General features: G+C 42.3%; 1 long non-coding RNA gene across 1 annotated transcript in view; it reads right to left on the bottom strand.

The window, feature by feature from the left end:
- Window positions 1–19,192, bottom strand: part of LOC132404438 (uncharacterized) — a 65,594-nt gene extending 46,402 nt beyond the window's left edge. Inside the window, exon 1 of the long non-coding RNA XR_009515541.1 lies at window positions 18,938–19,192. This is a non-coding gene — a long non-coding RNA (uncharacterized LOC132404438). The remainder of the gene's footprint in view (window positions 1–18,937) is intronic.
- Between the last annotated feature and the right edge of the window lie 8,770 nt (window positions 19,193–27,962).

The following is a 27,962-nucleotide window of genomic DNA, read 5'->3' as shown; positions in this document are numbered from 1 at the left end:
TAATTGTAAAACTAAATTAAACAAGTACCTCTTCATCATGGAACTATATCTCCAGTATATGTATCAATGATTACTCAAGATAATATTCTGAGAGGGCACTGTACGTTTTGCTGTGTTGACAGATTTTTCCTGTGTACATTTTTAAATGAATAAACTATGCATTAACATTTAAAAGTTAAACTTTCTTACCAGAGGTACTTGTGGCATTTTTTCTTACATTTATGGCAAAGAAAGAATTCTTACTGGCTTTCCTTAGACCTAGTGATGAAAATATGAATTGTGATTGTTGGACAGTTCAGCCAGCTTACTTACCATGTTACGTCCATGACTTCAATTGGATGCTGTCTGCTGTCCAATGTAAGATCACTTCAAAGGTCAAAGTTCAAAGTAGATTTATTATCATCTTGCATAGATGTCACAAAATACTACCCTGAGATTCGTTTTCTTACATATATTCCCAGCAGAACAAAGTACTGTAGCATTTTCAGAAAATTTTCACACAAGGAAGACAAACTGAAGAAAACACTTCCAGCAGCTTCCAAGTTTCTGCATTAACATATGCGAGTCTGGTAATCCGCAAGTTACTGCAAAACCTGATTAACATCTTTTCCGGGCTCTTTTGTCAAATATGCTGGGACAATATGACAAGTAAAGGGTACCCATTTGATTTTGTTGATTATCAATAAAATATATTGAATATTGTTTTGGATTAAACTTTCCAAAAGTTTAATGTAAAGCAAGCAGAACACAATGCATTCAGTCTGACTCCTTCTACATACTGGAACTTCCTAATGAATCATTACACATAATTATTGTATTAATTGGCATTTCTCATCCTCGTGGGAATATTGCCACTACTTCTTAATCTAAATGTGCATGCTGCACAAAGAAAATCACACTATACTGGAAAATCTTTTATCTTAAATCTATTTGTTTAATTTTTTTGATGTATGCATTTCTGGTCACCATACTTTAGGAAGGATGTGATTAAGATAGGGAGGATGTAAAAAAGATTTGGAGGAATGTATCGTCTAAAGTTCCTCTCTCTTTTCCAATTGAGATGAAATCAACTGTTCTTTTCTCTCTATGGTTGCTGCCTGACCCATTGAGTTCCTCCAGAAATTTCTTTGCTGTTTCATTTTCCAGTATTTGCATTTTTTTTTTGTGGCTTCACAGAAATGTTGCCAGGAGTAGAAAGTTTAAGTTATAAGGTGTGGTTCGATCGGCTGAGAGGTTTTCCCTGGAGCAAAGGAGGCTAGGGGGTGATCCAATAGAGGTTTGTGACATAATGAGAGGCATCATGAGGGTAGGTAGATCTTTCAGCCAGGGTAGGAATGAGAAGGGAAAGTTTTAATGGGGATTTGAGGGACAGGTGTTTTCATATCGAGGGAGGCAGATGGATCAAGCTGTCGGAGGAGGTGGTAGAGGCATGTGTAAATATATTTCAAAGACATTTGGACAGTATGGACTACATTTGAGGGATATGTATGAAACACAGACAAATGGGATTAATGTGCAGTAGGTAAACATCTTGGTCAGCCTGTTTCTATGCAGTGTGACTCTGAATCGATGACTTCTCAATATGTAAAAGAGTAAGGATTATTCTAAGAATTAAATATTATATTTAATTTTATATTTCAAAGAAGATTTTCTTTTTTTTTTGCAGTAGCCATTTTTTGATATTATGGTGATGGGTGTTCTATCAAATAGCCAGTTCACTGTACATATCAAACAAAAGTGGCATTTGGTTTATTCCAGTGAACATTGAAAAAAATGCAGATATTGAATATCTGAAGAAATGCCTATTTTTATATTCCTTCTTATAGAGAAACACAATCTGGCCCCTCAAATACCTCTTTTTTAATGTTTCAATGTTTTCTTGTCAGAATATAGCCAAAGAATTTACTGCCAACACATGCAATTTTTACATTATATCACTCAGCATTGATTTTTTTTTCTTTCACTCTGCTGGCAATAGTGTGCATGGGACCTTGGCTTACTTATTTTAAACCACAGCAGATATCAGTGCCCTATGTAACTAAACTTTCAAAATTAAATAAGGCATGACGGCCACAACAACTTTCTCAGAATTAGTAAAAAGACATGCTTTTCTTCACTCAATTTCACAAAGCGGTTAATAATAAATAACACCTTTGAAATGCAGTCTTGTTAATCTCATCCTGCCACACTGTGCAGGACAAACTGTTCCCTACTGTACCAGCAATGCATTGATGGATCTGACTGCCAGTAGGACACGTTATAAATTGAGCAGACAGAATACATTTGTGGAATAGTGATGATCATACAAAACTGAAGATTCATAGAAGTCCAGGGATGAAATGTTTTTGAACCTCAGGAGCCAGAACACCCTGAAAAACTATTTTGTAACCATTAATTTAAATATTATTTCAGACCAATGTCCTGATCATTGCCACCTGAGCCAGATCCCCTCTTGTCTCCACATAAATGCTGTCACAAACTCTGCTTATACACGTCCTGTGTATGAATTTTCTTTCACTGAATAATTATGGTTTGTTCATAACAGGAATTGAAAGATGAAATAACACCACCCACCCTGGCAGTTGCCAAATGCACTTGCCATAATCACTATTGTAGATATCAAGTCAGTCTTCTGGAGAGTGAATCTGACCCAGATGGAATCGTCAGCCATGTCCTTAGAACCTGCACGGATCAGCTAGAGGAGGTATTTGTGAACATTTTTAATCTCTCCCTACTTCAGTCTCAGATTCTTACATGCTTTAAAGAGATGACTTTCATAATGGTTCCAAAGAAAAACAAGGTAATGCGCCTTGATGACGATTCCCCAGAAGCTCTAACATCCACCATCATGAAGTGCTTTCAGAAACAGGCCCTGGGTGTCCAACCCCCAGTCCCACTGGAATTTGCCTACTGCTGAAACAGATCTACAGAGGAATTTTATCTTCTGGTCCTAAACTCATTTCTGGAGCATCTGGACAGAAAAGACATCTACATCAGGCTAATATTTATTGACAACAGCTGCACCTTCAATACTACAAATCCATGCAAACTCATTTCCAAACATCTTGGGACTCAACACCTCCTTTGCAATTTAATATTTGACTCCTTGACTGACAGACTGCAATCAGTAAATAAGGCAATATCTCCAGCATGATTATCTTCACCCATGGTGCCACACAAAGGCTGTTGCTGGGCCATTGGCCTTCTACTTTACTCATGGTACTCTCGTTACTGCATGATCAGTTTCTGCTCCAACTCCATTTACAAGTTTGCAGATGATACCACCATAGTGGGCTATATCTCAGATTACTATGAATCTGAGTACAGGAAGGAGATGGTGATCCTAGTGACAATACGTTTTTCCTCAATTTCACCAAAACAGAAGAGCTGGTCATTGTTAAGGAAGGTGGGGGGGGGGGGACAATGCCCATGATCCTGTTTACATCAATGGTGCTGAGGATGAGGCATTTGAGCGGTTCAGTCAGCCAGTAACATGTCCTGGAGAGTCACCAGTAAGATGGATTGCCCAGTGTTACAGACACATTTCAGCACTCATACAAATTAGCCTTCCCCACCCCTGTGAACTCTGTCTACACCTTTTTGGCTCAGTAAAGCAGCCAACAAAAAAAATTCCTCCCACACTGGACATCCTTTCTCCTCTCCCCTTCCCTTTGAAATGAATTGACTTTATTTCTTACATCCTTCACATACATGAGGAGTAAAAATCTTTACATCATGTCTCTGTCTAAATGTGCAATGTGCAATCATAGTAATTTATAATAAATAGAAAAGTCAATGTAACATAGAAATACACTCAAATCAGTGTGAGTTAATCAGTCTGATGGCTTGGTGGAAGAACCTGTCCCGGAGTCTGTTGGTTCTGGCTTTTATGCTGCTGTACCGTTTCCCGGATGGTGGTAGCTGGGATAGATTGGAGTTGGGGTAACTTGGATCCCCAATGATCCTTCAGGCCCTTTTTTCACACCTGTCCTTGTAAATGTCCTGAATCATGGGAAGTTCACAACTACAGAAGCACTGAGCTATCCGCACCGTTCTCTGTAGAGTCCTGAAATTAAGGAAGATACAGTTCCCATACCAGGCAGTGATGCAGCCAGTCAGAATGCTCTCATTTGTTCCCCTGTAGAAAGTTCTTAGGATTTGGGGGCCCATACCAAACTTCCTCAACCATCTGAGGTGAAAGAGGCGTTGTTGTGCCTTTTTCACCATACAGCTGGTGTGTACAAACCTGAGATCCTCGGTGATGTGGAGGAGCTTAAAGCTGTTTACCCTCTCAACCCCATATCTATTGATGTTAATAGGGGTTAGACCGTCTCCATTCCTCCTGTAATCCACAACCAGCTCCTTTGCTTTTGCGACATTGAGCAGAAGGTCCAAAAGATTGAAAGCACATACCACCAAGCTCAAGGACAGCTTCTATCTATTATATTGCCTATTTAAAAGTCTATTAAACAGTCCTTTTGTATAAGATATACCACTGACCTTGCAGTTTACCTTGACCTGACCCCACACATTATTGTCTGCCTGCATTACATTTTCTTTTCAAATTTAACATATTCCATTTTTGTTTTTCCTTTGTACTCAACATACTGATGTTTTTCACTGTACCTCAATACATGTAACAATAATAAATAACTGACCAATTTAATTTAATTCTGTCCTAAAGCTGCAGGTTAATGGAGTTACTAATTAAATCAGAGATCAGCCAATTCTACTTCTGTAGGTACTTTCTACGTAAAAAAAAAACAATACTATCCTTGTCTATGTATCTATACTTTCCATTTATGCTTTCTTCTGTGGACCTCTCTTGGTTATTCAACCATTATTCTTACAGAATTGGAATGTTAGAGTAAGGCCCATGATTTCAATTATCTGGAAGTTTGGAGTGAAGTTACTTCAGGCCAGTAGTCAAAATGTAGCATTTGTTATAGGTCCCTGAATCCAACTGAATTTGACAGTGTTGTAATGAGATGGCAGACATGAACTCACATTTGAGTGTCTGAAGTGAACTGGCAGCATTTTATTTTATTACATATTCATTGTTGGGATCTAAGTGTCATGGTCTAAAGGCAGCATTTATTGCCTTTCCTGGGAAGGCTGTGGGCAGTTGTGGGCACACTCTGCAATGCTGTTAGGTGGGAACTTGCATAGCACCAAGGTGGCACCAGTAACATTGGTCACACACCAGCCTATGCCTGAGTATTTTCCAGGCCTTTCTGTGTGAAGCCACAGGCTGTTTCAGTCGCTGAAGAGATGTGGATGGAATTGCAAAAATCAGTGAATGTTCTCACTTCAGGCTTTAAGATGAAAGGAATTTAAATTTGCTGAAGATTGTTGTGCTTGTACATTGTGCTAAGGAACTTCTGCACTGAGGTTCTGGGTCTGAATTGATTAATTTCCAATCATCATGAGTTTGTAAACAAGTAACAAAAAGACTGAAGGAATTAGGAAGGTTCTTTCAAATGATATGGTGAAGGAAGTGACATTTTTAATGTTATGTTAGCTGATTGTCGATTTACAAAGATTGTGTACTTCCATGTTAACTTAGAATGTAGTTCTGAGTACACCATGGACATGGTAATTAAGGGAACAGCCATTATTTTGCATTAGTGAGTTTGTCTAATTAATCACACTTATCACTGGCTTGCTCAAAGTTTCAAATTTTTAAAGTACATTTAATATCAAAGTATGTGCACTGTTCTGGTCGCCTCACCACAGGAAGGATGTGGAAGTCATAGAAAGGGTGCAGAGGAGATTTACAAAGATGTTGTCTGGATTGGGGAGCATGCCTTATGAGAATAGGTTGTGCAAACTTGGCCTTTTTTCCTTGGAGCAACAGAGGATGAGAGGTGACCTGATAGAGGTGTATAAGATGATGAGAGGCATTAATCGTGTGGATAGTCAGAGGCTTTTTCCCAGGGATGAAATGGCTAGCACGAGAAGGCACAGTTTTAAGGTGCTTGGAAGGAGGTACGGAGGAGGTGTCAGGGTGATGCACCATCAATAACTCTGAGATGTGGGTTAAGGTAGGCTTTTATTGGCTGGAAGAAAAAACAAGCAGCAAGTGACCATCACACAACATCCTGGAGACTGAGGCCGGGGCTGTGTCTCCAATCGCCTTTATACCGGGGTCCATGGGAGGAGCCACGGTCTGTGGGAGGAGCCACAGGAGCAGTCAGCAGGAGGGGGCGTGTCCAGACAGGTATATGTAGTTCACCACATTCACCACCCCCCCCCCTTTGTTTTAAAAGAGAGTCCCCATGGGGCGAAGTTTCTGACAAGTATATTTACAGGTTAAGTCTATCAGGTGGTCAAATCTGTCGCTGCGATCTACTTAGCACCAGCTGTGATAGCACCGGTGCCGGTGGTGATTGCACCGGAGATGGTGGTTGTGCTGGTTCCGGCCTAACTGGAGGTGTCAGCCCACTAGGCGTCAGTGATCCCTCATGCGTGTGCGAGACGCCCGGTATAGGAGTGTCGTGAGGAGTCTGTGTAGGGCTTGGTGTGCGCGGTGTCAGGTGGGTATACACTTCGGTGGGTACAGGGTTCATATTTACCATGGAGTGTTCGGGGTAGTGGTCTGCTGCTCCTGCCGGCGCCAGGTCGCGGACAGAGACCGTGTCCTCCCGCCCATCAGGTAAGACCACGTAGGCATACTGGGGGTTCGCATGAAGTAGGTGATCCCTCTCAACCAGCGGGGAGTATTTATTGCTCCTCGCATGTTTCCGGAGCAGCACTGGCCCTGGGGATGTCAGCCAAGCCGGTAGGGTAGTCCCAGTGGCAGACTTCCTGGGAAAAGAAAAGAGGCGCTCGTGAGGGGTGGCATTGGTGGACGTGCATAACAGGGAGCGGATAGAGTGGAGTGCCTCGGGGAGGACCTCCTGCCATCGAGATACCGGCAACCCTTTTGACTTAAGGGCTAGAAGTGTGGCCTTCCACACTGTGGCATTCTCCCTTTCCACCTGTCCATTTCCCTGGGGATTATAGATCGTGGTCCTACTAGTAGCAATGCCCCTAGCTAGCAGGTACTGGCACAGCTCGTCACTCATAAAGGATGACCTTCTATCACTGTGGATATAGCAGGGAAATCCGACCAGAGTGAAGAGCTGGTGCAGGGCTTTTATGACGGACGTGGCAGTGGTGTCAGGGCAGGGGATGGCAAAGAGGAACCGCGAGTACTCGTCGATAATGTTGAGAAAGTAGACATTGCGGTCAGTGGAGGGAAGGGGGCTCTTAAAGTCAACACTCAGTCACTCAAAGGGGCGGGTGGCCTTGATAAGTTGTGCCTTTTCAGGACGGTAGATGTGCGGTTTGCACTCAGCGCAGACTTGGCAGTCTCTGGTCATTGTCCTGATGTCCTCAAGGGAGTAAAGCAGGTTCCGGGCTTTCACGAAATGGTAAAATCGGGTGGCCCCCCGGTGATAAAGATCTTCATGGAGGGCATATAGCCAGTCGAGCTGCACGCTGGCACACGTTCCCTGGGATAGGGCATCAGGGGGCTCATTTCAGGCCAGTACAGGATATCATAGATGTAGGTGGAGAGTTCTATTCTCCATCGCAAAATTTTTATCATTTTTGATTTTGCCCCGCTGTTGGTTGCTGAACATGAACGCAACTGAGCACTGGTCGGTCAGCAAGGTGAACCTTTTGCTGGCGAGATAGTGCCTCCAGTGCCTAATAGCTTCCACTATGGCCTGGGCTTCTTTCTCCATCGCGGAGTGCTGAATTTCAGGGCCTTGAAGGGTATGAGAAAAGAATGCTACTGGCCTGCCTGCCTGATTGAGGGTAGCAGCAAGCACGAAGTCAGAGGCATCACTCTCTACTTGGAAGGGAATGGTCTTGTCCACCGCATGCATCATTGCTTTGGCAATGTCCCCTTTAATGCGGCTGAAGGCCGCGCGGGCCTCGGCAGAGAGGGGAAATGTGGTAGACTTGACCAGGGGGCGGGCCTTGTTTGCATAATGGGGGACCCATGGGGCGTAATAGGAAAAGAAGCCCAGGCACCGTCTGAGGGCTCTGAGGGTGGTGGGAAGTGGGAGTTCTAACAGGGGGCGCATACGGTCGGGATCAGGGCCAATGACCCCGTTCTCCACGACATACCCAAGGATAGCGAGTCGGGTGGTTCCGAACACACACTTGTCCCTGTTATAAGGAAGGTTCAGGGCTTTGGCCACTTGGAAAAATCATTGGAGGTTGGCGCTGTGATCCAGCCAGTCGTGACCACAGATGGTGATGTTATCCAGATAGGGAAATGTGGCCTCCAGTTGGCACTGGTCCACCATCTGGTCCATTTCCCTCTGGAAGACAGAGACACCATTCGTGACACCGAATGGGGCGCGCAGCAAGTGATAGAGCCTGCCGCCCGCCTCGAAGGCGATGTAGGGGCGGTCCTCTGGGCGGATGGGGAGCTGCTGGTAAGTGGATTTCAGATCTATGGTCGAGTACACCTTGTACTGAGCTATCTGGTTGACCATATCCGCGATGTGGGGTAGGGGGTATGCGTCAAGCTGCGTGAACTTATTGATGGTCTGGCTATAGTCCACGACCATCCTATTTTTCTGCCTGGTCCGAACAACAACCACCTGGTCCCTCCAAGGGCTTGAGCTTGGCTCAATGATCCCCTCCCTGAGCAGCCGCTGCACCTCTGACTGAATGAAGGCCCTGTCCCCCGCACTGTACCTCCTGCTTTTAGTTGCCACAGGTTTACAGTTGGAGATCAGGTTGGTGAACAGCGGTGGGGGAGGGATCTTAAGGGTGGAGAGGCTGCAAGTGGTGTCAGTCGCGCAGCTGTCGGCATGGTGCAGGGTGGGATGTGTGGGTCGGTGTGTGTGTGTGTGGTCAGTAGCGGGGTATATGACGAAACCCCACAAAACTGAGGATTCCTGACAGTGAGTGGTGGGAGGGGCCCGTCATATGCCATAGTCACACTTTTGAGGTGGCTCTGGAAGTCCAGCCCCAATAGCACAGGCGCGCACAGTTGAGGCATGACCAGTAGCGTAAAGTCCCGATATTCTGTGCCCTGCACCACCAATGTCGCTACACAACCCACCCGGATGTCTGTGGAATGTGACCCAGAAGCCATGATGACCCTGTGGCTTACCGGCCGTGTCACGAGTTTGCAGCGTTGCACCGTGTCCGGGTGAATAAAACTCTCAGTGCTGCCCATGTCAAACAGGCAGCTAGTCCTGTGCCCCTCCACCAGGATGTCCATCATTGACCTTGCAAGCTGGTGTGGGGCGCTTTGGTCGAGGGTTACGGAGGCCAGAGTTGAACCACTGTCTTGGTGCCCAGTAAGCACTGGTGGTTCGGGGGCAGGGTGAGGTGGCACTGACAAAGATGGCTGCCCCCATGTCTCGCACGAGGCGGGCAGGCAAGATGGTGGTGACCAAGATGGCCGCCCGCATGCCTCACACGCGGCGCTGCCCGACCCTGCTTGTGGTTTAGACTTACAGTCCTTGGCGAAACGGCCCTTCTTTCTGAAGCTGGAGCAGGTCGCTTCTCGGGCCAGGCAGTGTTTTTGGGGGTGCTTTTCAAGTCCGCAGAAGTAACACTGTGCAGACTTGCGACTGGCAGCAGCTGTGGTCGGTTTTGGGGAGTTTGTGAACTCGCGACTGGCAGCAGCGGTGGTGGATTCACTCGCGGGTCTGCAGTTTCCACGGAACCGGCGGAGGATCGTGCGGCTGGACAGCGTCTACGTTGTGCAGAGCAGCTTCCAGCATGTTGGCCGTCTCAATCGTCAAGCATAAGGTAAGATCGGCATTTTCCAGCAGCTGCTGGCGCACGTACACTGACCTGATCCCTGTAATGAAAGCGTCTCTGACTAGCAGCTCTGAATGTGGTTCCATCGTCAGTCCCTTGCAGTTGCAGGCCCGCACGAGTGTCTGCAGGGCCCGGACAAACTCAGCGCTCGACTCGCCAATCCGCTGCCGCTGCATTGCTAAGTGATGTCTTGCGTAGACAGTGTTCACTGGCCGCAGGTACTGTCTTTTGAGGGCGTCCAGTGCCCCTTGGTAGGTCGGCAGGTCCCTGATAAGGGAGTAAACTTTTGGGGTGACCCTCGAAAGGAGGATCCTGTGCATAATAGCGGGCTCAGTCACGGGAATCTGTTCCAAGTATGATTGGAAGCATGCAAGCCAGAGTTCAAAGGCAAGAGCTGCTTCAGGGTCTTGAGGATCAATGTCCAATTTTTCTGGATGTAAAATGCTTTCCATGTTTTAAAACTTCCAGCCAATAAAATTGATGCACCATCAATAACTCTCAGAGACGTGAGGTGAGATATAGGCTTTTATTTTCTGGAAGAAAGAACAAGCAGCAATTGACCACCACACTGCATCCTGGAGACTGAGGCCGGGGCTGTGTCTCCAATCGCCTTTATACCGGGGTCCATGGGAGGAGCCACAGGAGCAGTCAGCGGGGGTGGGGGGGGGGGGCAAGTCCAGACAGGTATATGTAGTTCACCACACAGGGGTAAGTTTTTTTGTGTAGAGAGTGGTGAGTGCATGGAATGGGCTGCCGGTGATGGTGATGGAGGTGGATACAATAAGGTACATGGAGCTTAGAAAAATAGAGGGTTATGGATAACTCCAGGTAATTTCTAAGGTAAGGACATGCTCAGCACAGCTTTGTGGGCCAAATGGCCGATATTGTGCTTTAGGTTTTTTATGTTTCTATGTGTATGTTGCTATATACTACAGAGAGATTAACTTTCTTGCTGCCATTTACAGGGTAACAAAAATAGAATTGAACCTTATGTAGAACTCTACATTAACAAGGACTGACCAGTGTGCAAAATGAAGACAAACTGTGCAAATAAAAATAATATTGAGAATATAAGTTGTGAAGAGTCCTTGATAATGGGTTTGTAGGTCACAGAATCGGTTCAGATCGGTGGTGAATGAAGATAAACATGCTGGTTCAAGAGCCGGATTGCTGTAGGTAATGACTGTCCCTGAGCATGGTGATGAGGAACCTAAGGCTTCTGTGTTTCCTATCCAACGACAGTAGTGAGAAGAAGGCATGAGTTGGATGGTGACGGTCTTGGTGATGGATGCTGCTTTCTTGCGACAGCTCTCCATGTAAGTGTATTCAGTGGTGGGAAGGACTTTGCCTGTGATGGACCGGGCTTTACCCCTTACTTTCTGTACCTTTTTAACATTCCTGAGAATTGATGCTTCCGTACCCGGCCATGATGTCACCAGTTTGGATAGTCTCCTCTATGTAATTTTTCAAAGTTTTTGGTAAGATACTGAATTTATCCAATCTTCTAAGAGAGTAGTGGCACTGCTGTGCCATCTTTTGTTACCTCTCTTAAATGTTGATCCTCTGATATATAACGTCAAGTAATTTAAAGCTACTAACACTCTCTTCCTCTGTTCCCCTAATGAGGACTATCTCATGGACCTCTGGCTCCTTCCTCCTTTAGTCGATTAGAAGTTATTAGGTTCTGTTGATGCTGAGTGAGAGGTTGTTGCTATGACACCACTTAACAAAATTTTCAATCTCTCTCCGATTAGCTGATCCCTCACCACTATTGAACTTATATATGGCATTGGAGCTGTACTTAGGCTCAAAGTCATAACTATAAACTGAGTAGAGGGATAAGCACACTGCCCTGTGATGCACCTGTGCCACTGCTGAGTGTAGAGGAGATGTTATTGCCAATCCGTGCAAGCTGGCATTTGCCAGGGAGGAAATCAAGGATCCAGTTGCACAGTGAGGTACCAAGGCTCTGGTCTAGGAGCTTAATGATGAGTTTCAAGGGATAACATTGTTGAATGCAGAACTGTGGTCAATGAAGGACATTCCGGTGTACACATCTTCACTGCGTAGGTGAAGAGCCATTGAAATGGCATCTGCTGTTGACTTGTGAAAGCAGACACATAGGAATGGATCCAGGTCACTGCTCAGGAAAGAGTGGATATGCCTAATGACCAATCTCTCAAACTACTTCTTCACTGTGTGACAGTCATTGTTTTGTGAACTGGTTACATTTGATTGTTTGGGCTACATTGGAATAAGTTTCTGTGCAATTCACCTTAGGCTCCTTAAATTTAACCAATCATTCACATTGTCAATTGGTCTGAGGCAATATTGCAACAGAAGAACAGAAGCTCAAGTGGATTTCAATATTTACAGTTAGCAATGTTTTCTTCAGGTGTGCTATCAATAAATAATTCACTGTTTTTCCAATGTCAGATTTTCCTTTCCAACTATTAATGGGCAAATGTAATGGGATGTCATTTTTGACTGGTACAACACAACATAATATCATTTACACATACTTAAAAGATGAATCCAATGCAAACCTGGTTTTGCTAATTTAAGAAAGGATATAACATTTGTTCGGATTGGTTGAAGAGAAGTTCCAAGTGCAATTGATATAATTTGCTGCCTATTGATAGTCCATTCATGATATTTAAACAGTCATGAGACTGTCACCTCACATTGTATCCTATCAAATGAATCACTTATTCTGAATCTCATGGTCTACATTGATCTGAATTAATTTAAAAGTAAATGAATAAGCAAACATAACATCTATAATAATGTGTTCCAACTTTTCTAATTTCTCTTTTTTTATCATTGCTTCAGATATGTCCAGATTATGAAGTATATTGTTCCTTTTTTGCTTGTAGATTTCAAAGCACCCTCTGTAAGAATATACATCCTGTGAATTAGAATATCAGTATTTGCATTAGGATCTAAGCTAGCCTGGAATTCTGCCACATGCTTTGTTGCACTTTGTGAATGTCTAAACAGAATGGTCACACTTCCCATCAGAAGCTGATTGTGCCAGGGTAGGTTCACAAAGAGGGCATCCCCTTTCCACTCCCAAACAACAGCAATGCAGGCTTATCATGCTCGTTTTTGTAGATCATCACTAATACCATGGCAAGATCGCAGCTAAGGCCCAAGACATGGAAATTACTAAATTACGGTGCCCTATTCAAATTTATTTTCCCATTACGGCCTTGTTATGATGACCATAAAGCTCCAATCTCCTTTGGGACTATTTTGGAACCTTGAATGAAGACATTGAGCATATTGAGTATAGCATGGTATCATTTCACTGAGCTCCCATCAAGCATACGGAAGAATTCTCAATAATAACTTGCCTATAACATAGTAAAATATTCCAAGGCATTTCAGAAACTCATTATCAAGATTAGTATAACATTTGGAGGAAAGTTTTCAATATTTTACTCTTTAATATTAATTTCAAAATATAGAATTACTATTTCATTAGTTTATATTTCTCATAATTTTTTATTATTCTTTCCTGAGGATGTTGGCATAAAGAGGATTCCAATTCTCTCAAAATGTAGATTATTCTGCAGCAGCTCGAGCGGTTCAGTGGAAGCCACATTAGAGCATCATTGATTGATTCACAGAAACATGATGCAAAAACTAGAACACTTTTCTCACCCTATGCTTAGTTCTGTTTATTTTTATAATATTGAATGACAGACTTCCTGTCTGAAGCTGAATGATGTGCTGAGTAATTTTAATTCTGCAACACTCAGCTGAAGTAGCAATCAGAGATAGGAATCATTTTTGAGAGAGGCGCTGATCCACCATCAATAACTCTTGGAGACGGGAGGCGAACGATAGGCTTTTATTAGCTACAAGAGACCATGATTAACAGCAAGAAACCACCACACAACATCCTGGAGACTGAGGGAGGAGCAGTGCCTCCAATCGCCTTTATACAGGGGTCTGTGGGAGGAGCCACAGGAGCAGTCAGCAGAGGAGCGTGTCCAGACAGGTATATGTAGTTCACCACAGGCACGTTTTCAAATCAAGCCACATCATATGGGTATCAAAAAAAACCCTCCAGTTTGCTGGTTCATAGCCCAAACCTTAGCCACCTTCTACAAAGCACAACTGGAAGATTGAAGGGGGATGCAGGAATCAGAGTAATTAAGCATAAAACGGGACTTTTGTAGGTCAAGGATCATCTGGAAATCAAACTCAGTTCTTATAGTGTTCAGACACGGAAGTCATGTTCCTGCAGCCCTTCTCCATTAACAAGAATTACATTCAAATTGGAAAAAAAATCCTCTGCAGCAAATTCCCACAGGTGCAATAAAGAAAATGGTCTGTCAGTATGATCTCTTTTGTTGTTATTGTTCAGGAAAATAATTAGCGAATAAAACCTGATACATTATTCTTAACCTTGGTGCAGAGGATATGGAAATCTCTGACAAACCCAACATTAATTATTCATTCTTAATTGCCTATTGGAAGGTGAGGATGAGCACATTTTTCATCTGTTGAGGTCTATGTAATGAATGCACCCACAGAACTCTCTTGGAGAGGGGTTCTGGGACAATGATCCACTAGTTGTTATGCACAGGATTAAGGATATGACCTGTGACTCCATGAGCGCCATATTTTTGTGAGGATTCACTGTCCAGAAAACTGATCTGACATCTGAAATGGTGGCTGTAGATACAGGTGCTTTTGATGGGTATGTGGTGACATTCAATTCCCCTTTTGTTCATTCACCAAAATGTGCAAAGGGCATCAGAAAGGCTAATGATGCTGCTAACTTAATTTTGCAGTCTATTATAGCACCTAAGCCCTGCATGATAGTCTGGGACTTGTTTATTTAAAAACTGGTATTGTTTCTTGGCACCCCAATAGCTAATATGAAGGTCATATCTATTTCTTGTATAGGTTAGGGTTATTTGATTTGGACACTGCGGTCCTGGATTTCAGCAGTGAGCGGATCTCACAATTCAACCATTTCTTTGGTTAGGGAACTCGAATTCACATCTTTGGTACACATGTTTACTGATGAAGTATGTAACGGAGGTGGCATACTCATGCATGTTTAATTTTGATCTCCACCTCGACCTTTTTGCCTTTAATTTCTCAGGCATATTTTCCTCAGAGCTAAATACTTTGTTTTAAAAAGTAAGCAAAAGGTAAGTACATTAAGATTTGTTGTGTTCTTGTACAAACGTTTAGTACAATAGCTGCAAGCATGTTTCTCCAAGTATAATATACAATTAATATATAGGACAGAACAGCACCACATAGGCTCTCCGGCCCACCGAATCTACACTGACCATGATACCAATCAAAGTAATCTCATCTGTCTGAATATACGGTGCCTTGAAAAAGTATTCAGTCCCCATAAGTATTTTCACATTTTTATGTCTCAGTTTTTAAATTTAAAATATATTAAAGTAGTATTTTTGAGCTTATCTGCAAAATGTTGTGCATCATGCCAAATCAAAAGAAAAATTCAAAAAGCTGTCAACAATTTGCAAAAAATTAAAAACCAAAATTGTGAGGCTGAAAAAGTATTCATCCCTTTATAATTAATGCACTATCTTTCTTCAGGTGCAATACTATATATTACTTTTCCAACTCACCCAATTTGATGATGTATAAAACAGCAGAATGACCTGTTTTCAATGAATAAATACCCCCTCTCCCTGTAAGGTCCTAAAACATGGTAGATTGTGGATAGACAAAACCAAAATGAAAACAATAGAGTATTAAAGAGAAGTCAGGGAAACGATAATACAGAAACACAAATATGGGAATGGTACAAGGCAATTTCAAAGCACTGACCATACCTCGGAGCTCAGTGCAGTCCATCATGAAAAAGTAGAAAAGTTCTGAAACCACAGCCACACTGCCAAGGTCAGGCTGTCACTCTAAACTTAGTCACTGGGGAAGAACGGCATTTGTAAGAGAGGCTTCTGACCCCAACCATCACTCTGGGCAAGCTGCAGAAGTTAGTGGTTGCAACTGGATATGAAGATCATGGCTCCACAGTCACTAAGGTCTTGCACAAATATGGTAGTTATGGAAGAGTGGCAAGGAAGAAGCCCTAGCTGACAAAGAGCATATCCTTGCCAGTAAGCTCTTTGCAAAGAACCATTTAGAAGATACTGTGGAAAAGGTCTTGTGGTTGGATGAGACTGAAGTGGAAATTTGGCCTCAACACTAAACAGTACATGTGGCGTAAACCTAATACTGCGCCTTAGCCAGGTAACACCATCCCTACTGTAAAGTATTGTTGACATTGAATCATGCAGTGGGGATGTTTTTCGACAGCTGGGAATGGAAATCTGATCGGGATTGATGGGAAGATGAATGTTGCTAAATACAGAGAGATCCTGCATAACAACATGCTAGCCTCTTGCAGAAAGCTTAAACTGGGGAGGACATTCTTCTTTCAGCAAGACAATGACCCAAAGCACTCTGCCAGAGCAACCATGGACTGGCTTCAAATGATGAAAATTGATGACCTTCAGTAGCCCATTAAGAGTCCTGACCTTACCCAACTGAACATCTCTGGGACAAGACTTCAAGACTGCTGTCATCCACTGCTCCCCAACTAACCTGGCACAGCTTGAGCATTTTTGCAAGGAGGAGTGGGCAAACCTTACTCCATTGCATTGTGCAAATCTTATAGAGACTTATCCAAAAAGACCACTGTAATGTTGTATTAGGTTTGCAGTTCCAGCAAGTGAGACAGAAAGCATTTTCTGCAAATGGGTATGTGAATCATTGATTTAAAAAGAGTAATAAGTCGACTAAACGTTCATGTTCCCCAAGTAACAGACACTACAAGTCTGATATATGTACGTTCAACATTCTTAGTTAAAAGTGAGTGCAGAGCGTACCTTCCTCATTGTCTTGCCTTAAACAAAGGAAGAAGGGCAAAGCCCTTCCACATATATCTACTATAAGCCTACAGACTCTCACAGCTACCTGGACTATTCCTCTTCCCACCCAGTCTCTTGCAAAAAGGCTATCCCCTTCTCACAATTCCTCCGCCTCCGCCTCATCTGCTCTCAGGATGAGCCTTTTCATTCCAAGACGAAGGAGATGTCTTCCTTTTTTAAACAAAGGGGCTTCCTTTCTTCCACCATCAACTCTGCTTTCAAACGCATCTCTTCCATTTCCCGCACATCTGCCCTCACCCCATCCACCCACCACCCCACTCGGGATAGGGTTCCCCTTGTCATCACCTACCACCCCACCAGCCTCCAGGTCCAACGTATAATTCTCCATAACTTCCGCCACCTCCAACGGGATCCCACCACCAAACACATTTTTCCCTCCCCCCCTTTCTGCTTTTTGCAGGGATCACTCCCTATGCGACTCCCTTGTCCACTAGTTCCCTCCCATCCCTTCCCACCGATCTCCCTCCTGGCACTTATCCTTGTAAACGGAACAAGTGCTACACCTGCCCTTACACTTCCTCCCTCACCACCATTCAGGGCCCCAGACAGTCCTTCCAGGTGAGGCCACACTTCACCTGTGAGTCGGCTGGTGTGGTATACTGCGTCCAGTGCTCCCGGTGTGGCCTTTTATATATTGGTGAGACCCGACACAGACTGGGAGACCATTTCGCTGAACACCTATGCTCAGTCCACCAGAAAAAGCAGGATCTCCCAGTGGCCACACATTTTAATTCCATGTCCCATTCCCATTCTGATATGTCTATCCATGGCCTCCTCTATTGTCAAAATGAATCCAAACTCAGGTTGGAGGAATAACACTTTATATACCGGCTGGGTAGCCTCCAACCTGATGGCATAAACATTGACTTCTCTAACTTCCGTTAATGCCCCTCCTCCCCTTCTTACCCCAACCCTGACATATTTAGTTGTTTGCCTGTTCTCCATCTCCCTCTGGTGCTCCCCCCCCCCCACTCCTTTCTTTCTCCTCAGGCCTCCCATCCCATGATCCTTTCCCTTCTCCAGCTCTGTATCACTTTCGCCAATCACCTTTCCAGCTCTCAGATTCACCCCACCCTCTCCGGTCTTCTATCATTTCGAATTTCCCCCTCCCCCCACTACTTTCAAATCTCTTAGCATCTCTCCTTTCAGTTAGTCCTGACGAAGGGTCTCGCCCTGAAACGTCGACAGTGCTTCTCCCTATAGATGCTGCCTGGCCTGCTGTGTTCCACCAGCATTTTGTGTGTTGTTGTTTGACTTTCCAGCATCTGCAGATTTCCTCGTGTTTACCCTTGCACACGCTATTTTATTTACCCAAGGTATTTGAAACTGGACACCAGGCAGCTAACGAATGAGAACAGCAGCTACAGTTTTGAAACAAACCAATCACACTAGAAGTGACTTTCGACGATCAGAATAAGGCATGCCCCCAACGGACAATTACTGGCTGTAATATCTGCAAGAGGTGATTAAACTAAGTATTGAGCAAAGGAGAATGAATACTTTTGACCTGCTGACATTTCGTCACTATCTATACCATATAATTCTATTGTTATTAAATACTTCTGTCATGTTACCTCCTCAGCTTCCAAGCTCTAGTGAAAGCAATCTAAACTTGTTCAACCTCTCCTTATAGGTAGTACTCTCTAATTCAGGCAACATCCTAATGAACCACTCTACGTCACCTCTAAAGCCTCTTCATTGTTCTGTAATGCAGTGGCCAGAACTGCACCTAATGCTCTAAATGCGGCTTAAATAACAGTTTATAAATTGCAACTTGCTTTAAAGTTTTATGCAGCTGCAACAACTAAAAAGAAGGTTCTCTTCTCCAGCACTCCTGGAGTAGAAAGCTGCTTAAATTATGCTGGAAAGTGATTATATATCCTAGCTTATAATTAGTCATCCATTAAAATTATTGTAAAAAAATATTATAGCTGATGGAATTACTGTTTCACAATATGTGCCCAGAGCACCACAGCAGGAAATTACAAGGCAGTAGAGTAAATAAAATTTTCAACGAGAGGAAGATACATTCTGTTTTCAACCTAAGCGTTTGCCAGCCTTTCTTAATCTCACTCCATAAGCACCATGTTCTACTTCCCTCCCTCTCAGATACTTATTGAGTTTCCCCTAAATATTTACCTTCCTCACGCTTGTCACACATGGAGTAAAGAAGTTCATCCAGAACTTTGCTTTAAATAATTAGTAATTACCTTCTGAGACAGGTTTTCTGAAGGCCTGCTGGGAACTGCTTTGTCAGCTGCTGAAACTTGTAGACAGTGCATTACAGAAGGGAGACAAGTGGACAAGGGCATCCAATTGTCCTCTCATGATCTCCATTCAATCTATTAGAGGCCTGCAGGTGCAGATGACAAAACTGCTTCCTCACAGTGGTCAACACCCACGTTCAATCCTGACCTCAGGACCCGTCTGCCAGATGATAGTCCATTTTGCAACAACTTGGGAGAGTGTTTATCACCTGTGAACACAGAGGTGAATTTAAGAAAGAAACTATTTTGAATGTTAATATTTAACATGCTCACTTTCCATGCTTCAGTTGATTCACTATATACAGTACATATTCAAGTTACTTTTGACTTAATGATTAGAGCTTTGCATATCTTTGTTATATAAATTTACTCAGACTGACAATTCTACTGTTTAATCTCAGTAATTACTTCCTTCCTATCTAATTCCATATGATAGCAAGCTTTATCAAACATGTGCTTGTAATTGCCAGAGAAATTATGTGAAAAAGGAGTTGCCAGCACTTCTTTGTAATCACACATCGTGATCTCAGTTATTTATTTAAATATTTTTACCGAAGTATTTTGTTATAAGTGGATGCTGAATGGTTTGCATCCCCAATTGAATGGATCTAAGGGTTAATTTGACTGACAAAGAATAGCAGACCCTTGTCACAAGTGAATGTGATAATCAGTGCATATCTGAAATGTACTTTCAGTTGCTTGTCATGTACAGTTTTAGTCATCATTTATTTAATATACTTCAAAAACTGTGTGCTTAAGAATCTGTTATGTTATGTGTAGTGAAGCTAAAGTATTACATAAAATCAAAAATCTTTTTCTCATTTGTTAGTATCGAGGAGCTAACTTTGGAGTAATTCACATATTCTTCCATATTCATTACATTTGCTGCATAATAAGCAGGCAGTATTAGAAAAATGAAAATGTTTTCCATGCTCCAATGGACTAAATTAATTCAAGTCAAGTCAAGTCACTTTTTATTGTCATTTTGACCATAACTGCTGGTATAATACATAGTAAAAATGAGACAAAGTTTTTTCAGAACCATGAAACAGTACAAACACTAGACTGAACTATGTGAAAAAACAATACACAAAAAAAACTATAGTACAGACCTGCCCAGGACTGCATAAAGTGCACAGAACATTACAATAAATAATAAACAAGACAATAGGGCAGTAAGGTGTCAGTCCAGACTTTGGGTATTGAGAAGTCTGATAGCTTGGGGGAAGAAACTGTTATATAGTCTGACCATGACAGCCCGAATGCTTCGGTGCTTTTTCCCAGGTGGCAAGAGGGAGAAGAGTTTATATGAGGGGTGCATGGTGTCCTTCATAATACAGCTTGCTTTGTGGATGCAGTGTGTAGTGTAAATGTCTGTAATGGCAGGAAAAAAGACCCTAATGATCTCTTCAGCTGACCTCACTATCCGCTGCAGGGTCTTGCGATCCGAGATGGTGCAATTTTCGAACCAGGCAGTGATGCAGCTGCTCAGGATGCTCTCAATACAACCCCTGTAGAATGTGGTGAGGATGGGGGTTGGGAGATGGACTTTCCTCAGCCTTTGCAGAAAGTAGAGACGCTGCTGGGCTTTCTTTGCTATGGTGCTGGTGTTGAGGGACCAGGTGAGATTCTCAGCCAGGTGAACGCCAAGAAATTTGGTTCCCTTAATGATCTCTAACAAGGAGCCATCAATGTTCAGCGGGGAGTGGTTGCTCCGTGCCCTCCTGAAGTCAACAACCATCTCTTTTGTTTTGTTTACATTCAGAGACAGGTTGTTGGCTCTGCACCAGTCCATTAGCCACTGCACCTCCTCTCTATAAGCTGACTTGTCGTTCTTGCTGATGAGACCCAGCACAGTCGTGTCATCGACGAACTTGATGGTGTGGTTCGAGCTGTATGTTGCAGCACAGTCGTGGGTCAGCAGAGTGAACAGCAGTGGACTGAGCACATAGCCCTAGGGGGCAGTGGTGTGTGTGCAGTGTGTGCCAAACACAATGATGCATCTTTGCAAGCATTCACTATTCACAATGGATGACAAAACGTATACCAGTAATGACCAACTGCGAATGGTAACGTCTAGCTAACTGTAAAATGACAGTTATATGACTCATGTATTTTAAGAATGGATAGATAAGAGAAAATTAAATAGCCAGTGGAGATGCTTAAAGCCCAAAAAAAAAAGACTAGCAGGCTGGAAATCTAAAATGCAAATAGAAAATGTTGGAAACAGTCAACAGTTCAGGCAGTATCTGTGCAAAAGGAAACCACGTTAACGTTTCAGGTCTGAGATGTTACCTCTGTTCTTTCTCCACAGAACCACTGATTACATCCAGCATTTTCTGTTTCATTCCAAATGTGAAATGCTATTTCATTCAATTATCCCATGACAGAATTACGTCAGCTGTGGTTCTTCTGCTAATTGCCAGAAATATGTGTACTCTCTTTGTCAACACATTGCTGATGAATAGTTCATTAATAGTTCTTACCTATTTCAGAGGCTCAAAGTTATGAACATCTCTTTTGAATTTCCCCTTTAACCTTTCTGCTCTAAGGAAAGTATCACCTTCTGCAGATTCCTCAGACTCTACTAAGTCTTCTTGCACTCTCTTTAAAGCATTGTTATCCTTTCTAATGGGCAGTACTTAGAAGGCAACAGTGTCATGTTTTGTAAAGGCTTAGTAAATTACAATGTTTTTACTCTATTCTTCATGAATAAAGCCTAGGATTCATCATGTCATTGAGAATTGTGTTCTCAACCTGTCATCTCAAGCTAAAAGATATATTTACAGATGTCCCATTACCTCAACATGTTCCCGCAGAACTTTTAAAATTAAACAATTCCGTTCATTTGTCTTCTCTTTATCCTTGCTACCAACATGCATCATTGTATATTAATCCACAATGACTTTTACCTGGTACGTGACTTCCCCGACGTATTTCATTGCACCTCTCAGTGTTGGCCACATGCCAGGAGCAGCACTATTCAAAGTAAATAAATTAACAAAGTATTGTACATACATATCACCATATTTATTTTTTATTACCATAGTTTTTTACCATATTTATTTACCCAGTTTTATTTTCTCGTGGACACTCACAGTTGAACGAAGAAATACAATAGAATCAATAAAAAGTGTAAAGACTGACAAACAAACTACAAAAGACAAACAGTGAAATGAAAAAAATAAAAATAAACAAAGATCAATAGTAATAGTATAACAAAGGCGATAAACACTTTTGCTATGTCCATATTAACTTATTCTTTGTTGGTCTGAAACCGATCTGGAAAACTTACAGGAACTGAAATGACAAATTTCAGAAAACACTATGTACACTTGACACACTTAGATTAAGTCTACTAAGTGGCAGAGGAAGAGGAATAACAGGCATTAAAATTTGCAAAACAATCAGATAAAACTAAGGATATATTTTCATCCCTGATAACAGCATTCAGCATGCAATGTGAGCGTATGCAATTCTAGTAAGAAGTCCATCCCATTAAAATTAAATGAAAATACATTAAACTGCAGCAGTAGAACACAATCTGATTACTTACACAGACAGGCACAACCATGTGGCAAATATCAATCATTAAAATCTCGCTTCAAAATACAAACTCACAAAAGACCCCATATCCAACTATAAATACAAGACTGATCCAGTTTCAGAGTCGGAGTCCTACAAGTAAGGCTAACCCATTATTTCAGAGAGGACAATCCATAATAACTGTCTGGATATAATATTACAGGGTAAATAAGCAAGAACAACTTACTTAATAGGTACAGTCATTTCAAGCACACATAACATACAGAAATCAATAAATGAAAAACTCCAGAAGTATGCTGAATTAAAAGGACAAATTGAAGGACTATGGAACATGAACAGGGCATACACTGTCCCAATAGTAATATCTACAAGTGGTATCATTCTGAAGTCACTACATGACAGCAATAAACAACAATGCCTCCATGGCAATACTTACACAAATTGTCAGAAAGCCACATTACTAAACACCACAAGAATAGTCTGAAAGCTCCTACTAGTTGAGTGCATTTGGTTTATGCCCATACCTCAGGTTTTACCAGCTGGAGCTGAGAAAAATAAAAATCAAATAATAATAATAATAATAATAATAATAATAAATACTTAATACAGAGAACATGAGTTGTATTGTCCTTGAAAGTGACTCATAGGTTGTGGTACCTAAATCTTAATTAGACTGACTACAGGTATCTGGAAAAAAGCTGCTCCAAACTGAAATAAATAATCCTCTAATTAATGGATCAGATCAAAACTCTGTGTTCCTGCACGTCCATGTATGAATGTGCTGGGTAATCAAACTACAAATGGGAGGAGATGGTTCCACAAGCCCCATCATCAAAGACATCAGAATCCAGCCAGTGAGTACAAAATACCTCAACACGACTTTGCTCCTTAAAAAAGAATAAGTACCAGAGTTGATGAGGGAGCGACTGCCCTTGATGTTAAGGCATCAAGGAGGGCTGGTACAACTGAAATCAACTAGAATTAAGGGGAACTTTCTCCACAAGCTGGAGTTGTTAACAAGGAAAAAGGCATGTGATAGCGATTGCTGAATGTTAGGATGGTGCTGCAAGAATTCAGCCTCCACGTGTGGCTCAGCTACTAGGCCTGGTGGAACTGTTTCTACTGACAAGAGGAGGGGCAAAGGTGGACCACTGATGTCTCAAAACCAGTTGCTTTGGACAGGTGGGGCTTGCCTGCCCAGGATAAGGAAAACTCTGATTTTAAACCTCTGCTGCCTTGCGGCCATACCCACTCATGGGAAAGGGTTCAGGAGTAAACCCTGAGGAATAAATCTGGAGCCGGGGTCCCCAAGGCAATTTGATGTTGTTTACAACTCCACTCTGGCAAACTCTGCGTTGACACTGGTGCCAAGCTGTATTGGTGCTTGCCCTTCCCTTGGTCTACATCAGTGACATGGAGACGGGGAACCCATTACATGGACAACAGCTGGTTCTTAAAAATCTTCCCACCCAGGCTTGTGCCTTGGAAAGGACACAGACCACCAGAGGCGCAAACCCATGATGCCCTGGAATCATCGACTACCAACTACCATTATAGTGTGTCACTCATATCCTGATTCTTCAAAGGATTTCTCCCATCAAAATATACAGTTCATGAAGAGACACAACTCTCCACGTATCTGGGTGAATGCAATTCCAACAACAACCCAAGAATGGAAAACCTACAAAAAGTGATGAATACAGCCCAGACCCTCCCCACCACTGAGCTCATCCACAAGGAACACTACCAAAAGAAAGCAGCATCCACCAACAAACATCGACTGTATATCCTCCAGGCCACGATCCGTTCTCTTTGCTGCCATACAGGAGAAGGCAAAGGAGCCTTGTCCCACACCACCAGGTTCAGGATCAGTAATTAACCTTCAACTATCAGGCTTCTGAGCCAGTGTGGATAACTCCACTCACCTCATTTCTGATCCAACGACCTATGGACTCACTTACAGGGACTCTGCGATTTATTTTCTCAGTACTATTTATTTATTTTTTATATGCATTGCTTGTCTTCTTTTGCACATTAGTTGTTTGTCAGTCTTTGCTTATGTTCAGTTTTTCATTGATTCCATTTTACTTCTCTGTTCTTCTGTGAACACCTGTAAGAAATGAATTTCAAGGTAGCCTTTGGTGACATACATACCTTAAAAGTACATTTATTTGAACTTTGATCATTCAATAATATCAAAGACAAAGCAGCCCTCCTAATAATGCACCCAATCCTGATCATCAATTCCAACTGGCACCAGTGCAATTTGATGAAGAGCATGCCCTCTGTAAATCACACTTCCACAGTGGCCCCCATCTTCTTTAGACTGGGGATGAGTGCTGCGATCACTGACAAAAGAGCTTGTCATGGTAGGAAAATAGAAAAGTGAGACTCTATTGGAGCTCTGGTCAGGTTTGAGCAATGGAGAGTGTAGGTCAGGGAGGCAAGTCCCTCAAGGAAAGAAACAAGGTGACAATCAAAGGGACATCTGCGAGAGGGTCTGATGTGGAACTAATCAGGAGCAGGGTCAGAGAGTAAGGTGTTAAGGAGAATATTGGGGAAAGATGAGAAATGTTGACAGAGAGGGTGTTAGGGTTCTAGGAAATTTGTGATAGAAGTGACACAAAAGACAGAATGGTCTTTATGATATTGGCCCAGGTATTAATGAATCCCTTTAACGAATGGCAAAGCAGGGCCTGGGAAGGCCTAGTAGGGTGATGAATGAACAAAATTTTGTAGTGGAAAGAATACAGTCAACACAGCTTTACTAAGCTGAAGATTAATAAGCTTAGATGGTGATAGCAAAGCTGTGGGAGCAACAGAATTGTAGGCTTTGAAGGTGATGAAGGGATAGATGAGGGTCTTGGCAGCAACTGGGCTAAAGCCAGGTGATGAATTCATATAACATGACTTGATTTTCCTCCAGTATACCTTGTCAGACTCTCTCCCTGTGTTAATCTATGTTAAATTATATTCACTGGTGATGTTATACAAGTAGTACAGGCCTTGGGATGGTGGGTGAATGGAAGTTAATGAAGTGATAGAGTGATGCAGAATGGATGCAGAGCTTTTGACCCAACACGTTCTTGCTGACCGTGGTTCCCAGCACAACATTCTACTCTTCCTGTTATTCTACTTACCCCAACAACTCCCTCTGGCAGCTCGTTCCATGGACTCACCACCCTCTACCTGAAGAAGTTGCACCTCAGGTCTCTTTTAAAACCTTCACCTCTCACTTTAAACCTTTTCCCTCTTTTTTTTTGTTCCCATTCCCTAGGATTAAGTCTATGTGCTTTCACCCTATCTCATAATGTTAATAATCTGGATGATGGGATGGTAAATTGGATTAGTAAGTATACAGATGATACTAAGATAGGTGATGTTGTGGATAATGAAGTAGAGAGATTTATGCCGGTTAGAAGAGTGGGCTGAAAGATGGCAGATGGATTTTAATACTGATAAGTGTGAGGTGCTACATTTTGGTAGGAATAACCAAAATAGGATATACATGGTAAATGGTAGGGCATTGATGAATGCAGTAGAACAGAGTGATCCAGGAATAATGGTGCATAGTTCCCTGAAAGTGGAATCTCATGTGGATAGGGTGGTGAAGAAAGCTTTTGGTATACTGGCCTTTATAAATCAGAGCTTTGAGTATAGGAGTTCAGATGTAATGTTAAAATTGTAGAAGGCATTGGTGAGGCCAAATTTGGAGGAATGTGTACAGTTCTAGTCACTGAATTATAGGAAAGATGTCAACAAAATAGAGAGAGTACTGAGGAGATTTACTAAAATGTTACTTGGGTTTCAGCACCTAAGTTACAGAGAAAGATTGAACAAGTTAAGTCTTTATTTTTTGGAGTGTAGAAGGTTGAGTGGGGACTTGATAGAGCTATTTAAAATTATGAGGGGGATAGATAGAGATGACGTGGATAGGCTTTTTCCATTGAGAGTAGGGGAGATTTAAACAAGAGGACATGAGTTGAGAGTTAGTGGGGCAAAAGTTTAGGGGTAACACAAGGGGGAAGTTCTTTAATCAGAGAGCGGTAGCTGTGTGAAACGAGCTTCCAGTAGAAGTGGTAGAGGCAGGTTTGATATTGTCATTTAAAGTAAAATTCAATAGGTATATGGACAGGAAAGGAATGAAGGGTTATGGGCTGAGTGCAGGTTGGTGGGACTAGGTGAGTGTAAGCGTTCAGCATGGACCAGAAGGGCCGAGATGGCTTGTTTCTGTGCTGTAATTGCTATATGGTTATGTATGGTTATACAACTCTATAAAATGACTCCTCAATCTCCTACGTTTCCAGGAATAAATCTAGCCTGCATAATCTCTCCCTATAACTCAGGTCCTCAAAGCCTGAGAGCATCCTTGTAAATATTTTCTACACTTTTTCCAATTTAATGATGTTGCTCCTATAACACGGCAATCAAAATAACAGCATAACACCATTACAGTGCCAGTGACAAGGTTTAAACTGAGAGTGAAGGTTCAATTGTGCCACTGTCTGTAAGGAGTTTGTATGTTCTCACCATGACTGCATGTGTTTCCTCTTGGTGTTCAGGTTTTTTTTCTCAGTCCAAAGACATACAAGTTAGCAAGCTAATTGGTCACATGGGTGCAATTGGCAACATGGGTGCAAATGGCAACATGGGCTTATTGGACCAAATGGGCCTGTTGCCATAACAAATCTCTAAGGAAAGTAACATAAAAACTGTACACAACGCTCTGTGTGGTTCCATCAACATCATGTACAACTGCAGCTTTGTGTGCCAACTTCGTACTCAATGCCCTAAATGATGATTAGCATGCAAAACACTTCCTTCACCAGCCTGCTACCTGTCACATAGTTTTCAGCAAACTGTATACTTGTACTGTAAAGGACCTTGTTCCCACACAAGCCTCCTGGATCCAATTATTCACTATATAAATGTTATCCTGGTTTGTCTTTCCAAATGCAATATTTAACACTTACCTGAACCAAAAGTCATTTGTCAATCTTCAACACATTTGAAGATTGTTAAGCTGATTAAGATCCCACGCAATTTTTGATAACCTTCTTCCCAAACTATGATACTACTTATTTTATCATCTGCAAACTTATTAACTGTGCCTTGTGTATTCACATCCAAATCGTTTACATAAAGCAATAAACAATAAAGGTCTCAGCACCAACTACTGCAGTACACCACTAGTCACAGGTCTCCAATCTGAGAAACAATCTTCCACCATCACTTTCTGCTTCTGCTGTGCTGGGAGAAAAGGGGGTAGGATTTTTGATCAAGATTTGAGTAGATTATTTTTCCTCTTAATGTCACATTTACTTAATCATCCTGCAATCACATTCATTGATTCTACTCATGATGGTGGGGTGGATTTTCCATTTGTTATATTTTTTTCTGAGTGTTCCACTGTTATATTTCT

The sequence above is a fragment of the Hypanus sabinus genome, chromosome 14 (genome assembly GCF_030144855.1).
Source record: "Hypanus sabinus isolate sHypSab1 chromosome 14, sHypSab1.hap1, whole genome shotgun sequence".
NCBI classification, from domain to species: domain Eukaryota; kingdom Metazoa; phylum Chordata; class Chondrichthyes; order Myliobatiformes; family Dasyatidae; genus Hypanus; species Hypanus sabinus.
The sequence above is the reverse complement of the archived record's forward strand: the minus strand, read 5'-3'. Positions and strand labels throughout refer to the sequence as shown.